This window comes from Cydia pomonella, chromosome 6 (genome assembly GCF_033807575.1).
Source record: "Cydia pomonella isolate Wapato2018A chromosome 6, ilCydPomo1, whole genome shotgun sequence".
Classification (NCBI taxonomy): Eukaryota; Metazoa; Arthropoda; class Insecta; order Lepidoptera; family Tortricidae; genus Cydia; species Cydia pomonella.
In genome coordinates, this window is record NC_084708.1 from 15,079,090 (window position 1) to 15,096,404 (window position 17,315).

Consider the following 17,315-nt stretch of genomic DNA (forward strand, 5'->3'; position numbering starts at 1 on the left):
TTTACTTATCTATACTAAAGAATATACTTTCCAATTTTTTTCATCGATCTTGGTGTACATACATCGGGCTGAATGCGTTAGCGCAAGTTTAGCGTGGAGAATTTGAATTAACGCCTCAACGATGTCGGCTTATCTCTGTTCTTGGATGGCATCATAAAATTCAGTTTTAGTGTGACTAAAACGAACGAATATTCGTATCAAGCAGAAACAATCGAACGTTGTCTCGTAAACGCGATCGACGGATCACGCGATACTCTCCTTGTTTTATTTTGTTCGTTCAATTTTAAACTTATTCCCAAGGCACTGCTTGCGAGCTTGATTAAATGGTTTCACCAAGGATACCGCTATTTGGCTAACTGTGTAGAATAGTTTCACAGCTGGCAATGTAGTAAAAGGTTTAATTAAAAGTCAAATTTGACGGAAACGATATAATTTTATTTCTGATCTCTTCTATCCCTTAGCTGCCCAGAGACCTAAAAAAGGTTTCCCATTCCGTTCTATTTTGAATCTTTATTTTGACAAATCAAAATTCCATTTGTTTCGACAAGTTTTGACGTGTAGGTGGTTATTTAAGCTAAAAATATATAAGGTTATATAAGGTTAATAAGATATATCTTAAAGTTATTTAAGCTTAAGATACGTTAACGTTATTAGAGAATGTTCGAAACATAATGTGGCTATTTTACTTGACCGACGACGAAGTAAAGATTATATTTTTGGACATATGTTTTAGTAATACCTTTTCCTAATGCCTTGGTAGCTTGCTCGTTAGTGACACGTAGAATGCGGTTACTATTTGAGATATCACGTGACTTAATGATAACTAGAATTAAGTGACGGTTCTAAAATTACTACATAAAAGGAGGTTATAGGACTTATATGTTTACCTATCTTTTAGGAAATTAAATGTTTTCTTTTCTGCCGTTTAGTACAGTTTTGATGTCTACAGTTCTCCAATTCTTCCTCAATAGCTTAAAGGTTAACTAGAAGAGATCACTGAAAGGGATAAGTTTGTACAAATTATGTCTGTTATTTCCTGTTTTATGTTTTTTTGCACAATAAAGTGTTTTACTACATAACATAGAAAGTCATTGACGCTATAATACCTACAAGTAATAAGATTTTTTTAACACCTTTTTTGGCATCTAATACGGAATGGATGGGCTTTTTGCTCGATCAGCGCCTTTGCTAAGGCTGTTATCGGGACACTTATCTAAACATTGACAGAAGGGCTTAGGACGAGATCCATTTCGGACTACGAACCCTAATAAATTTATTTAAGAATAACTTCGGCGTTGAAGTGATATTGAAAAGATCGGAGTATTATTACACATGATAAAATCGAGAATGGGACACATGTACAAATCTAACACAAAGTGAACCAATTTTAATTTAAAACTCCCGTGAGACTCCAACATATTAAAATTATTTTAACGGGTTAGTCACGTAGGTATTATAAGGTAAGTCGAAGACTCGACATACTACGTGTACTCGGCATACACATCGCTGTGTACACGTCGCGCACTCGACCAGTAAAGGCGTGCAGTCAAATGTTGTGACTGTGGATGGATATAGGCAATTCTTAAGGATAACTTTTAATACTCCGACAATATCTCAAATTCTTAACGTTCAACTTGTTTGCAAATGGAATAAAGTTCCGTCACGGCAAATTTTTCAAGCACAGATTTGTTCCATTTTTCCTGTGACATTAGGCTCCGACCAAACATTGGATAAGTTCCATATTGTTGTTTACCGGAAACTTGGAACTAACTAGGAGCAATTCACCTCATAAATTTCCTTGTAATAACAGCTCACAGTTTCCCTAGACACTTGTAAGAGGACCGCAATAAGCTACGACGGTGTAAAGGTGCTGCCACACTAACTCGATTGAGTTGCTTGTGGCTTGAATATATGTATTTTAGCATTAAAAGACCTTTTAACGCTTTTTAACTTTTAAACCCAACATTTATTTTACACAGTGGGCTATTTTGAGCACGATTAAAACATCACGGCAAATTAACGACCATAATCCGTTGATATTTTGCACTACTATTTTCAGCTGGCTAATGGCGTTGAAAAGTTAGAAATGCGAGTTTTAGTGGGAATTGTGAAAACCGCCAGTTATTATTTGATAGTTTAAAAACAATTATATGTAGAGATTTGTTATTAAAGCTAAGTATTTATTCTAAATAACCCGGAATTGTAGTCAAATCGTGCTTATAAAGCATCAAACAAGCATGTCATCAAACAAGTCAATCAAACGTGCATACACTCGTATCAAGAGTTCAGTGCACTCATGTCATTCAGAAATCGGGCATTTTGTTCATACTTGTTCGTAAATATATTGGCTCGAAAAAAAAAAACATGATTCATAATATATAGGTATCATTATTATGTCAGTGTACGTTCGAATAGGCCTACAAAAAATAATAAAGCCGCAAACCTTTAGCAAATTAGCATTAATGACATTGCATAGTTACACAGTCAATAGACTTATAGGCCCATTCGAGTTTTAGTTATTTGATCTGTTTTATTCTATCAGTGTCAAAAGTGACATTTCTTCAACCAAAAACGACTTTTGACACTGATGGATCAGTATCATATCGTCAAGTGACAAGCATATATAACTCAATAATTACAAAAAAAAACCTTATTGCAGCAGTAATATGGTTCATTATTGCAATGAATTTGTGGTGGTAATTAGTGAGTTTTGCTTGTCATCTGACGATATCGAAAACAGATGGAATAACTAAAACTCGAATTGGCCTGTTAATTAAAAATATAATCTTTTAACATGAAAATTGCTGTGGATGTCTTTTTTTATAATTTAAAAGAATTTTATGATTGAATTCTTTTATTTAGCCGTTGTAGTAAATATCATTATCCTATTGTATGGCATACCGGATTTAAATCAGAACATTTTACCTATATAAAGCCGAAATTCTCAAAATGGAGAATGAAGTGAGAGCAGCCCGTGTCACAAACAAAACTGGCGATCATCTTTATGCAGTATTCTATCTACATATTACAATATAGTAAGTACTATGATTAAACTGGCTCATTTTGGTAATAGATATTGCTATTTTACAAATATTCATGACGACGATATTTGAAATAGGTATGTACCTAATAGTTTTGAGCAAAATTTAGTCAAGTTACAACTTTACTTATTTTTACATTCGACACGAACACAGACTCCGACGAAAACAGAGTTGATCCGTTTTAAAACATTAATGGTTTGCATAAGTATTAAGGACAACTCACTCACAACTCAGCTAAATGTGGACTGTAGGGTGGTATAAGATTGCGCGGGCGATATAATTGCGCATACGTCATAGCAGGACAATGGAGTGAACTTCGTAGGTAACTTCAGTTGTGTTTTGTTAGCGGTCGTAACCGGCATGTACTCGCAAAGAAATATCATATATGAGTGGAAAACAAAAGAGGTACGTAAGTACAAAGTTTTTATTCACTTTTGATCTTATTTTTTATGAAATGAGTGCTTTACTGTACCAAAACTCTAAGTAATTTTAGTAATTTGTTATTATTTTGCCGCGGCAGTATCACTCATGTTTCGACCTGACAGGAAGTAGTTCGAACATTGTCTATGAGATGGCAGTAATATCGCTATATTTAGAGTGGTATTAAAATGTGTAAAATTGCGCACTTCGGGTGTGTGTACAATTGCGCGCGCAATTTTACACGTCCGAATTTTTAGTAGGCAAATTGCCTCATTCAAAACCGTTTATAGCACCTGCACCTATATCTGAGAAGCCATCACCTGTTGTGGAAGCGAGGTCTATTCTTCAAATAAGGTCAGCACCGTTTGGGTGACCTAATTCCATTGCCAAAATCTACAACAAAAAGGAGTTCTAATCGGAAACACAAACAATTATAAGTGATTAGCAGTTCACCATATAAAACACAACTAGAGAAAGAAAATGAACAGAAAAAAAGGGAAATCTAAATCTTAACCGAAGCCTCTGATCTGAAGCAAAAAACATAAAAAAAGAAACTAAACCAAAGGCTAATACTTAAAAGAAGATTTGGAGGTGTGGTGGGTGCAACGAAGTGTATAAGGAGCCAATAGTAGAAGACTGGATTGGGTGCATTACATGTAAGGAGTGGTGGCATGAAACTGTTCAGACTACGATGGCTCTGGTGCTTTTATTTGTGATATGTGCAAATAATATAGTTGCGCAATCTTATCGATCTCAACGCACAATTTTACACACTAGGGTGTATAAAATTGCGCAATTCCCGATTTGTGATTCTCGTTTAATTTCTTACAAGATAATATGTTTTTAGTTACCATTCGTATAATAATTTGTTGCCATATTAATAAGATTAAATAAATAAATGATTAATCTCAGATAGGATTAACATGTTTTATTTTATGACCTATTGATTGCAAACTGCGCAATCTTATACCACCCTACCCTACCAAAATTGTTTCTTAGAAAAAAACTTAACTGGCTTCGTTTAATCTTTGACTTATAATTTTGAATTTGCCTAAACTGCAAATGTTGACAAAAGGGTTTTTATGGCAGCCATAGTGTCTATTGGGCAATGTGGCTCCAGCCTTCGCCGGTAAAGTATCGGCGTGCATTGTTCGCGTGTTTCCTGGGCCCTAAACGTAAACCTTTACGGCGCCGATTAACGCCACGTGACGAGGGCGACGGGATCGTTTCGATCCTAATAACAGAAACGGTTTATCGAAACTTGACATTTAGCGACATTGGCCATTTGGTTGACGTTTTTTTTATTTATCATGCATTATTAATCAATAATGTGTTGATTTTTTAAACCTATATATATCCTACACTTATTGACATAAAAATATCTTTTTTTTTATAAGCAGATGAACAAAAATCACGAAATATCAAAATTAAGTAGTGTATTCCTTTTGCGGTAGATGTCGCTAGCCGTTCCTTAGTTATCAAATGAAATTAAATAACACTTACTTATATATTTTCAGGAAACTAAAGCCTATAGATTCATATCTTACAGACATACATGCAATAATATGGGCATTTCTCAGAGGTGACGTTCGGTGCCTGACTTCGGTGCCGATTATTTTTTTTTACTTTATAGACATGTGATGTTAAAATTAACAATTAGGCTTAAATTTAAAAAATATTGGTAGTGAAGGCCTCCTTATAGACGTAAAGGTTCGCAAGATATTTGAGTTTTTCAAAACACTGAAATCAAACACACTCACCGAAATCAATATTGATAAAAAGGGTGCCACTGAATTCAACACTTACCAAGATTGTAATAAAACAATATTATTTTAGCACTAAAATAGTTTTATTATCAATTTAAAGACATCATAATGAAGAAGAACGTGATTCAGTTGCTTCAAACAAAACATTATTAAAAGTCGCCCCGGTGGACCTTGCCGTTTTTACTCGCTCCTTAAAATGTATCTATACAAAACTACTTCTGCTAACTCAATAATTAATTTGTTACTGTATCTATAAACCTGTGTTGTAACCGTAGCTGTGTTAAATCTTAGTTTTATATCGTTTATATTGTTACCTAGCGCTATATATTGTAGATTTATCAGTAGGTAATCTAGTAATCTGTGGACGATGTTGTTGGTCTCACACTTCATTATTCTTTGTATTTTATTTTTGTGTCGAAACCTGTGTGTTACTGTTTTTTGTCCCGAATAAAAAGAAAAAAAAAGAAGATATAATTATGTTATTATTGTGATTCATCATAAAACAAAGTTATGCTCTGCTACAAACTATGGATTTATGATTATAAAAGTAAATGGCTTCAAAAACTAAAAGTCAAATCAAAATCAAGATAGAACGGTAAAAGAATCATTATTTTAAATAAGCAGTTAAAATCAATAACAAATTAAAGTTTAAATGTCAAAAAATAAACTAATTAGATCTTTAAAAAGCAAGGCAAAATTGGCCTGCTCGCAAGCAAACACATGACAATCAACAACAAAATTAAATAAAATCTTAGGAAGAAAATAACAGTTATGCTTTAACCTTTAACATAAAATTGAAAAGAAAAAACTGCGTAATATCCTGCTCGAACTTAATTTTAACTATGTAATGTCTATATCTCTATTAATATAATATTCAGTCGGTTTCTCTGACAATGTGCAGACACATCACAAATATCACAATACTCATTAAATTCTAAAGTTATCTTAAACAAAATACTCTTTTGTCATTGACTATTTTTAAATTAAAATAATAAATGGTAGGAAATTATCAGTTTCTTTGACAGTCTTTTTTCATTAAGGTTTTAATTATTTTTTTAAGAGACGTTAACATTTTAGTTTTAGCTACATAAAAATTAACAAAAGGCGACATTTCCCGTCTAATAACACTTAACATATACACATAAAAATATTTCTTAAAAATAAATCAACATATTTGAGATCAATGAGTTATTGAGATCTGCTATTAATCAAATTTATTTAAATCATCGTCTGATTCAATGACATTATCTGAATCAAATGTAGAAAGTGAAATGTCATGCTGTGCTAAAGATGGAGTTATCAGGTTTTCCAAGTCAGGTATATCTTTCCAGAAGCTGTAATTTTCCTTTACACTTATACTATTAAAGTAACTGCTTTTTGTATGCATGTTCATATATTATAAGATTGCAGATTGTACTGTAAATAAAAACCAATAAATATGGCACCAGCTTAACAATCGAAATTATATATTTATTTGGCCATATATAATAAGCACATGTTAACGTATATAATTTAAATTATCATTATATGTAAAGTACAAAAATAACGAACAATATAGTAAAGATTGACAACGGTGGACTATTTTTTGATTTCGGTGGTCAAAAAACCCACCGAATCCACGGTAATCACGCCCACTGAATTCAATTTTAATCGCTTTTAAATAATTACAGAAAACATAATTATAGTATGTAAAAGAGTTTCTAATGTCCAAATCACATACCTCTGAGGATGGCTTACGCACTATTTAACTGAAAAAAGCATAAGCACTTAAACAATTAATGGCTTCACCGAATTCAAAAAATCACGTAACCAAACCCACCGAATGCCGAACAAACCTTTACGAAATCCGCTTGCAGACCGGGAGCCGACGTCCGCTCTTGCCGGTAAACGTGGCGCGACTGAAGCTACCTGCGCAAGCGGCGTGACGTTCCTGGTATATTCCTTTGTGAAATGCCGACAAGGTTTATAAATTCCAGTGAAATCACGTGTTGCCGCGGGACAAGTCGAATAATTGGATTTATTTTGTAATATTAATGCGTAAATTATTTTGAGTCTAATAATATAAATGATAGGCTTATGTAGAATACGTGAACCAACTTTAAAAATTAATATAAAATTCCAGTCTTAAGTTATGATTTTTTGTTTCAACAAATCTGGGTGCGGGACATACCCACTGTTCGTCAATTTTAGCACTTAACATTTATTTTCTTATAATAAATATACTACATGGAATGTTTTACCAGTTGTCCAGGTGTATCAGATGCTGATGGATTTGCATGATTTAATTCAGATTTTATAGGCAACAAATTCACGTGTTTATGCCCCCGGACACGTAAAAACGCCACCTCTGAGAAATGCCCATATACAGTAATATTAAAAGCTAAAAACCATCATGATGATGACGACACGTTGGCTTAGCCGAGTAAGTACTTATTATAAAATTAATTACAAATTTCAAAAAGCCAAATAACAAAATAGAGCAGCTAAATTGGTTCTCGTGTAGTTAATGTATTAAATTTGAATGTATATAATATTACATATATATACATTCAATTGATATAGAATATAACTTAAACGAGAGTTGTGAGTATTTTCTATAAGGTACTAAATTAATACCTACCTATGTAACAACAGCAGAAAGAAAATCGTAAAATATTATTTGATTTTAAGGCAAAATGCTAAATATATATATATATATATATATATAATACCTTGTTGTCATCAAATCAATAAAAACAAATATATGAAAATGGACGCAATGGGAATACAATAAACTAATATCATACATATATCGTCGTGGGCAAAGTCAAAATGAAAGTGGACGACTGCGCGACACTGCATTTTCATACAAATGTAGTCCCCATAGTAGGTATATTTCCCACAGTTATTCCCATTGCCCCTTCGTTGGATTTTATAGATTTTTCATTATCATAAGAGTTCGGAGCTTTTACAAATATGTATGAAATTGGTTTTTCACTTCTAGCAAATTTTTATTAAAAAGCGGAAAAATATAGTTATATGTAGTTAGTATACATCAAATTGTGTAAATATATGTTCCATTTATATCCAGAGCGGGTAATGAGAACTTCGTATAGTTTGTAGAAATAGCTCTTAGGAATAATATTTCTCGCCTTCAGTTCCATATAGGCGGATGTGAAAAGAAACAATTTTTCAGGAGGACCAAAACAAAATTGGCACTTTTGTTTGCCATGATTTCGCGAACTGTGTGGGTTAGAAATACCATTCTTTTTTTATTGAAAAATGTTTGTACCTTTTATTTTGGGTAAGTGATAACGTTGTAGCACTTTTGATATTATATAAAAGAGAGAGGCATGAAGTCATATTAACTTACACTTACACGTTAAATATTTTAGGCATAAGGTCTCAAGTTCAGATCAGAACTATAGTATTGTTATTAAATTATAGGCAAAACGCCATATCTACAGATGTATACTTCACAATTCACAATGTGTCAGCATTTTAGATACATAAAATCTCAAGTCACTTACCGCCAACCACAAAATCGAAACCAGGGATCGGAACCGGTTTTTTGGAAAAACTTTGAAATAAACATATATTTCGGTTTATTTTATAGTCCAAATATAGGACTCAGTTGTGTTTTTAGATAACGACTTCGTATTATTAGATTGCCCAATTAGAAATGAAATAATTAACAAAGAACGAAAAAATACCGTTTTCGTTCCCATACAAAAAATACCGGTTTCCGATCCCTGATCGAAACTATTGAGAGGTAAAAGTATAGAAAAAGGCGGTTGTTAAAATAATACTTTAGGTATGCTTTGCGAAAATCAAGAAAATCATGAAATCTGACCTTATGCAGTTTCTGTATCTCGGAAACTAAGTATGACAGAAATACTTCAAATACTAGAGTCAGTTATTTAGAAAGATAATTCACTATTTTTTACCGTTATGTTAAAATGTCATTTTGGTCATGTTCATATTCGATGTCATGAATTCGTGACGAGATTCATATAATAAATAAATCAGATATAAAAGAATGCTACAGCAAATTACTATTTCCGACAATTCCATGTTTGCATAAGTCGCGTAAACGCTTTCAAAGAGTAAATAATAAGTGAGTGCGAGGCATATTAGAAGTGGAGCGCAGCGTTGAAATTAATAAAGTATACGACCTTTCACGAACAAGCGGCTCTAACAGATGATGGAGTTCTGCTTCAAGCCGTTTCACATGTGCAGTTTATTAAATTAATATGATCGATAGAGAGCCAACTGCCAGTTAGCATAGCTGGTCTAGCCCCTAGATCTGTTGATATGGAACGGCGCCTGTGGTTCGAAAACGCCCTTCTGTCCGTTATTAATTGCCCCGCGAACAAAAGCAAATGACTCAGTAGAGGTGATCCTGCGAGGGTGGGCCGACGTTATCCATTCAGGCACAGACGTCCGCGCGAAAGAGAAATGTTCATTCACGATAGGAGAATTTATGACTTTGATTTACGCGAGACTTTTCACGTAGCGCCCTCAACGGTGGAGTTCGTCCATAAATAGAGAAGGGTCACGGCTTGACGTTTTCGACGGTCCGTTATTATTACATGTTACAGCTTCGCTTCTATGTCACTATTCAACTTCCATCGACCGTACTGAATTGTTATTGGAAGCGGAAACACTCTTATTTACATATCGACTTTCCGCTTGCTTCAGGATCATTGTTGTGGTCCGAAATTCGGCCACGCTGTGTCGTTCAACCGTTAATGAACCGCCAGTTATTTCGCGTTTTAAGCTAATTCTGTAGTATTTTATGACCATAGTCAAGTTTAGATATTATCCCCGATTCAAAAATGATTGTCCAGATACGAGTACATATATTAACATTAGTGCTATAACTCTAGCTATATTACGGATAATTTTCGTTGTAAATAGATACTAAGCAGGAATTAAACTCTACCTGGTGATTGGTGCCTCCAATGTAGGATAATTATTTTGCATCCTGATAATCATTACCTGCAATATGTTACAAATTACACATTGTGAATTTAGAAAATAATGAGCTTAAACACGCAAAGATCAACGCAGATTGAACCCAAATACTTAGACTAACCTGCTGACCAAACAGCCTACTTAATTCGAAATTCAAGAAAACAAAATCCCCCAAAATTTACTAGTTTATATTTTTGTTTAACCCTTTTTGCACATACAATTATTTTACGATTTCAATCTATAAAACTTTTATAAATTACTAGTAACCCATTAACAGATAGCGGATGGCATAAAAACCCATTTAACTTGGAACGTATTCCAACCAAATCAGTTTTTTGTACGGGCTCCGTAGACTAAAAGTGAACTAGCCAATATGAAGCGTGTTTAATGCAGTCAGTCAAACACTCTAAAATAGGACAAATTCCTCTATGGTAAAGTTCCAGAACAATGTGCTCCAGGAATACTTTGCTGAAAATGATAAGGATACAATTTTGTAACTGTGCCAAGAACATGTACAATATTATTTCGCAAGTCAACCACCTCCAAGTTGCCAACGAAAACATTATGTAAATTCAGATTAAAAATAAAGCGTTGTTGTCGCCACATTGTTCGGCGGGCGCCGGCGCTGCAGTTAGGTAGTTTTATCTCACACAATTTCAATTTTTCATCTGCAGCTGTCAGCGCGCGGCGGCAGATAAGTAACGTTCGCGTTCGCGTCGCGTCCCCGGCATAAAAGTTTGTTCGCTCCACTTCCTTTTTGTAAACTTTTTGTACAAACCAGCCGCGATACCAATAATTCTTACAATTTGTGACCTTTCGAGCGATAGCGCCAGGCCGAAGAGGTCTAATTAAATTTAACAAGTTAGTTTATTAATGTCATGCTCTTGTACAACCGCATTTAAACTAGTGGCAGAGCGGCCACAGTGCTCAAAAATATCTGAACACGCAGTCAGCACCTTGTGAGCACCTTGGCCCCTCCGATATATCTGATGGCGACTATTCAAAGATAAAGGTCGAGCACAATGCTAAAGTTTATTGTTGCTTACATGCGTTTTATAAAGTTGAGAGTGCGACTATTTTCAAATATATTATCAAAGGTTTAATTATAAAAATACACAACAAACCGAATAAAAGCATTCTAAAACGTTTTAAGAACGATTGACTGTGTTGTCATGTGTATAGAAAGAGGCATACTACACGTGCTACGTGTTCATTGCTACGCTAATTTTTTCAGGTATTCAGCAATGGAACGAGCACTTACTAAAATGTAATGTAAATACATGTTAAATAGTGAATTGTTTGTGCAAAACAGCAGAATACATTTTATAATGTCATTTAGATGTTCATTCAAATTGTTTTAATCATCAAAGCTAATTATTTATGTATTTAACGTGCAGTTAATTAAAACTGTACCTAGTCTCCAAGTTTGACTTGTCCGAAGTTTTACGCCGATAACAACATTAATGAAAAGTCGTCTGGATTTGGGCAAGAGTGGCGGTGACACAGGCAGCGGCGCGAGGGCGGGCGGGGCCCGCGCGAGCCGTGCCAGTCGGCTTCGCGCGCTCCTGGCTGGCCCACGTCTTTGCAGCCTTCAACCATATCCAACCAATCGCGATCGCGTACAACGGACTATTTACATTTTGAACTGACCTATCTAAATATGAGTTGGTTGGGACTGTGCAGGCCTAACGATGTGTTCAGTGCTACGTGGATGTGTTTTGATGTACCGTGCTGAAGGCGTTAGTTCCGTTTATATGGGTGCACTGGCTCGTCGCCTGACGTGGGCTGCCACCTACTTTCGATGATTAGAACGTACCAGTTTGTGTTGATAGTAAAGTATGTCCATCGAACAATATAATTATAAGTTATAATGAAGCAGAAAGTAATGATGCTTTTTCGCGCAAGTGAGGTTATCGAAACATCAACAAAAATATAAACGTCAGATATGAATAAGTAAAGTTTTTACTTACTGACTACGCTTCTAAAGTTGCACTGTTACCCCGCCTGGTGCATTTATTGCTTGAAACAATAACACTTCGCAATTTATAGCAAAGTTTAGTTTCAGAATAAAGTTTGGAATTAAATTATGTGAGCTCTCATTTCTAACTCAACCTGTTCAATATCTAAAACGTTTCGTAGATAGTGAAACGACCGTTTAATGCTATTTTCTTAGGATAAGAAAATGTAATATTAGTAATAGTAATATTTGGAAAAAACTGAACAAGAGCGATTCAGACTCACCCACCGAGGGTTCCGTACAAATTTAACTTAATTTTTATTAATTTATTCTATTTTTTACAAATTTATTGTTTTCAGATTTTTCCTTGTAGGTATTTTTAGTGTAAGACGATATTACTTGCCACATTTCATAGTTTTAAGTCAACGGAAAGTACCATTTAAAATTTGATTTACTTGATAGTAACGAAATATACGTTTTTCGTGACACAATGATCGAATCTTTTTTATACGTTAAATTAGAAGTTTGATTTTTTTCACAGCTTCAAAGGTCTGTAGACCTGTGTATATGATTTTAATTTCAACTCGATACCTCCACGCGTTCCCGAGATAAAGGATCTTGACAGACAGACAGACAGACGGACGGACGGACGGTCAACAAGTGATCCTCTTAGGGTTAGGTAGAGATACCTGCGGGACCCTAAAAGTTCATTTCATGTGTGAATATTTTATGGCGAAACATTAAGTTATTGAGACTTTATCTTTAACAATTGAGACTTTGTCATTTTCTACATTTTCGTCGACATTTCACGTTAAACGTCGACATAAAATATAGTTCGTGTCATCCACGATGAAGAGATACGAGTGGTCGTGAATGACATGATCTATACCAATATAATAACATTATCCATCCATTATTTCGTCACCAACTTGCATCCATCAGCCACCTTTAGCGCACCCATTCTAAAATTATAAAGAATATCAATTAATATAGAGCAAATCTTTTTCCGTCGGTCGCCAAATATTACAAAAACATTAATTTGTACTCGGCATTTTATTTTTTATCCATTAACAATGACATACCTTATTGGCAAATAATAATTAAAAAAATCCTATAATTAAAGACACTACGGAAAATTACGTTTCGTGTTATCATTATTGCCATAATTAAGATATAAAATAAAATAGTACATTACGATACAAGTGCGAAAAATAGGAAATTCGAAACGAGTGGCGATAAATTAAAACACGACCGAAGGGAGTGTTTTAAATCGACACGAGAGGGCCATATGTTGTGTAGTTTTACAGTACATATGGCCCTTTAAATGTTCGACACAGTAACGTAATATGCTACTTCTCGCACAAGTGCTATAAAGTAGCCCCATATGTACTGTAAAATATATAAAATTATGGTCCCTGAAATACTGTATTATATTATGATATTTATGAGGGTGAAAATGATATAGGTAAAAAACTTAAAACCTCTTATATGCAGTACCTAGTGAAATGTTGGAAAATAAATACATTAAGACGAAAGTGGAGAACCCGTGCGAAATCGCCTTTTCATACAAACGTAGTCGTCATTTTCCGCTCTGGATATTAACATTATTGAAAATATTTTGACACAATTTATTCTATATCAACCACAACTATGCCCCTACGTTTGAATTTTTGATTTTTTAATCAATAGGAGTCAGGAGCATTTAAAAAAAATATGAGTTCTGTTTTTCACTCCAAATTTTTATCATTAAAATAATTAAAAAGTCGAAAAAAGTCAAAAGCTATGGTTAAAATACATCAAATTGTGTGATAATATTTTCCGTAATGTCAATATCCACAGAGGAAAATGGGGACTACGTTTGCATGGAGAAGCGACCGTCCCCTTTCCTCTTAAATACGTTCCTTATTTGAAATTTGTAATATGAGGTAAGCACTGCAGACTCATTATTTTTTTAGCTTTACTTTAGTCCTTCCACTCCACTTATAATCTACTTTCCATGTAGATTTAACAGTAAGAATTATCAATATCAATGTAATTTAATTCATGCGTTCTTATAAACTGTATAGGTATTATTATTAAAAATATAAAAATATGCAAGAGGAGCTTTAAAGAAAGGAGCCCCGCCAGTTCCTTAGTTCCTTCCCGCGCATAATTATATTGCTGCCCCGCTCGCACAGTGTCATTGACCGCCGTCATCAGGGGCGGGACAGTAATATAGTTACGCCCGAGCGATAGAGATAGGAACAGGCGGGTCAATGTACGAAATGCCTTGTGCTAAGCGTCCTCAACTTTTTTTAGCTACGTTTTTTATCTAGGTATATACCTAAATACAACGCAATTAACTGAAAAACCCATTTTAACGTTTATGACTTAGACTAGGTATTTTTTTTATATACCAGCTAGTTACATATTAACGCATTTTTGGGTTCCGTAGTCAATTAGGCACCCATATAGTTTCACCTTGCCCGTCTATCTGTCTATTTGTCTGTCCGTCCACGACTTAACTGAGTGATCGATAGTACAACCAGCTACATTAGTAGCGTATGAAACAACACACCAAATGTATCTGCCACCCAAATAGTGGCATGGCAAACTGCGTCCGATTCACAAGTCATCCGACTTGCGAGCGGGATGTCGCTATAATACGCGCATAGCGATAGCGTGGTCTCACTCAAACTTCGGAGCGACGTGCGAATCGGACGCAGTGTGCCATGCCCCATAGGGATTAGGGATAATTATATCTCCTCCGCTCACTTTTAAAAGTAACCCGTCACAATTTAATTGTTCTACATACTATAGAAACATTTTTTTTTTATTATTGGTAGAAACTATTGACGCGTAGTTTGATTCGCTACTTTTTGATTCTGACTGTACTAGAAAACTGCGATTTGGCATTAGTATTTATGTTTCCTAAATTGATAAGTCCGGTCACTATTCATAATGGCCGCGTCAAGTGGGAAATGTGATTGAGACTGCAGGTTAATCACTTTGTCCAAATGTCCAGTCAGTATGAAAATGACCGTATCTTAGACAAGGCAATAAAACAGATGAAATGTATTAGTGTTGTTACTGAGTTAAACTATTAAACATATTAATGTCAATAGTAAACGCTTTTATTTTGGTAAGAATTAATTAATGAGCTATAGTTTAAAAACTTTCGTTATCTGGAAAAAATATTAAGATTAAGTAAGTACTTATATAAAATTGTGCTTGTTTTTTTTAAAAAAGGTCGAGAATTCTTGCAAGCCGAGTTTTTGTGACATATTGAATTGCATTGCATACCCTAATTGTTTGCTGTGTTCGTGAAATCCAGGAAATATTGGAGAAAAAACAATACAATAGTAGACATACCCCAAAAATATACAGGAGATTTGGCAACTCTACTTCCACGCACGACTGAATTTATCACATTATCTAAACTACTACAAGCCGGTTCTTTCCCCGTTCCATTTCTAAAGCAAGTCCTTTCCATAAGCAAGAATGTTACTAGAATGTGTTATAACATAACAGTCCTTGTTACACATTTTGCACCTACTGTCCCGTGGCTCATGGGACAAAAAATAAAACAAGAGAAAGATGATATAACCAAGTACATATAATAATATTTAAACAAGTAAATCAAATAGGTTTTGTCAAACATTCGATCAGAACACTCAGATAATTTAATCAAAAAACATAAGAAGACTTTGAAATGAATAATGAATATACATTTATGTATTAATTACACGTCAAGATTAGGTACATTAAATTGGATTACATTAGCGTCCCCAGAACGCTTGCTGCATTTCCCCGTTGATTTGCCAGACTTAGCCGCCGAAATTAAAAATCTAGTAAAGAATATCATTTTAATACTCACTGCCTCATTGCTTATCTCTTATACAATTTTAATGAGTTTTGTAGTACAGAAAACTACAACTTTTGAATAAACGCCTTCATTAAATCCCGAGAGATTTAGGTAGAATACTAAGCTCCTGGTCCGAAGCCTTTCATACGCCAGGCAGAAGACTATCCTTTTGTTAGGTTATGTTTGCATAATTTCGGCATCTGCACCTAATTATAGTATACCCTATTAGGTAGTGGCTGTATAGCTAATGTGTAAGGTCTAGTATCGCTAGCTATAACCTGAACAAAATGTAAATTGAACTTATTTTAATTTTGCACGTAGTTTAATCCTGACATTGTGGTAATAGGTTCGCAGTAGCCTAGAATTAAAATGGATATAACTATGCTGGTCTAAGACACATTTTCAACTAGTCAACATGAGCTATTCATAAATCGGGTGGCTGTGTGAAAACTTCCAGTAAATAATAACTTAAACAGTGAAGGCAAAACCAAGAATATAGATAAGTATATCGACATTTTGTTATTCTATTTTGTGAATAAAATGATTGGCTTTTCCTAAGACACTGCGGACGAACTATGGGCAAGGTTTCTATATATTAAGTTAAGTTTACCCTAGCGGTCTGTTGGCCTTGATTCATTCCCTCGAAGTGAAACTAATCTTGATTGAAGTGATTTCGTCTGTGATATGCTACAGAAACTTCTATTTTAAGGTGAAGGTAAAGAAAGTATTCGTTTCCATCATAATATTATTAACAGAAGTCGAAGTAGAAGTGCCGAGTATACGCTGCTTTATAAATATAATATAGCCCAGTAATAACGTTATGGGGAAGTGGGAACCTCTGGGAGAAATTTACTTGATTTGTTCATTCTTTTGTGCATCTTATAGTAGGCAGACGGTAACTCTCTATATAGTATTCGCTATGTGCACGACTGTCACGCAACCTAGCAGCTGCAAATCTAGGGGAAAACGTCAATTCACTACATCTTATAAAACTACTCCAAAACTAAAAACTACTGAACGAATTTTCATACGACTTTCAGATGAAACTGAATTAACTTACTTGAATTATTGATAGATATCAATAGAGTGATTCTTGAGGAAGGTTAGGTATATAACTTGTTAAGGTTTTGTGTAAATTGGTTGAAGTATAACGATGTTGTCGGAAAAAATCACACTGGCTAGGAGCTTTAATCGAAAACGCTGCTTAAACCGTTTGAGCTAAACCAACACAATGTATGGTGGTGTTATCTCTCTTTTATGGGTCGACAAAAAAGTCCGCGATGTTGAATGTCTATCTTTTAAAGATAACTTACTATATAGATCACATAATA

At 34.4% G+C, this 17,315-nt stretch overlaps 1 protein-coding gene across 6 annotated transcripts in view; it reads left to right on the forward strand.

The window, feature by feature from the left end:
• The window catches only part of LOC133519058 (agrin-like), a 267,117-nt gene that overhangs the window by 165,167 nt on the left and 84,635 nt on the right, over positions 1–17,315 (forward strand). For 2 of the 6 annotated variants that reach the window (XM_061852943.1, XM_061852944.1), the window contains exon 1: positions 11,273–12,019. The exons of 2 other annotated variants lie outside the window; for them this stretch is intronic. The gene's annotated coding sequence lies outside the window, so the exon portion shown is untranslated. Of the gene's footprint in view, positions 1–11,269; positions 12,020–17,315 lie in introns of those variants that run through there. 2 more of the 6 variants (XR_009799579.1, XM_061852947.1) reach the window with 2 other exon arrangements.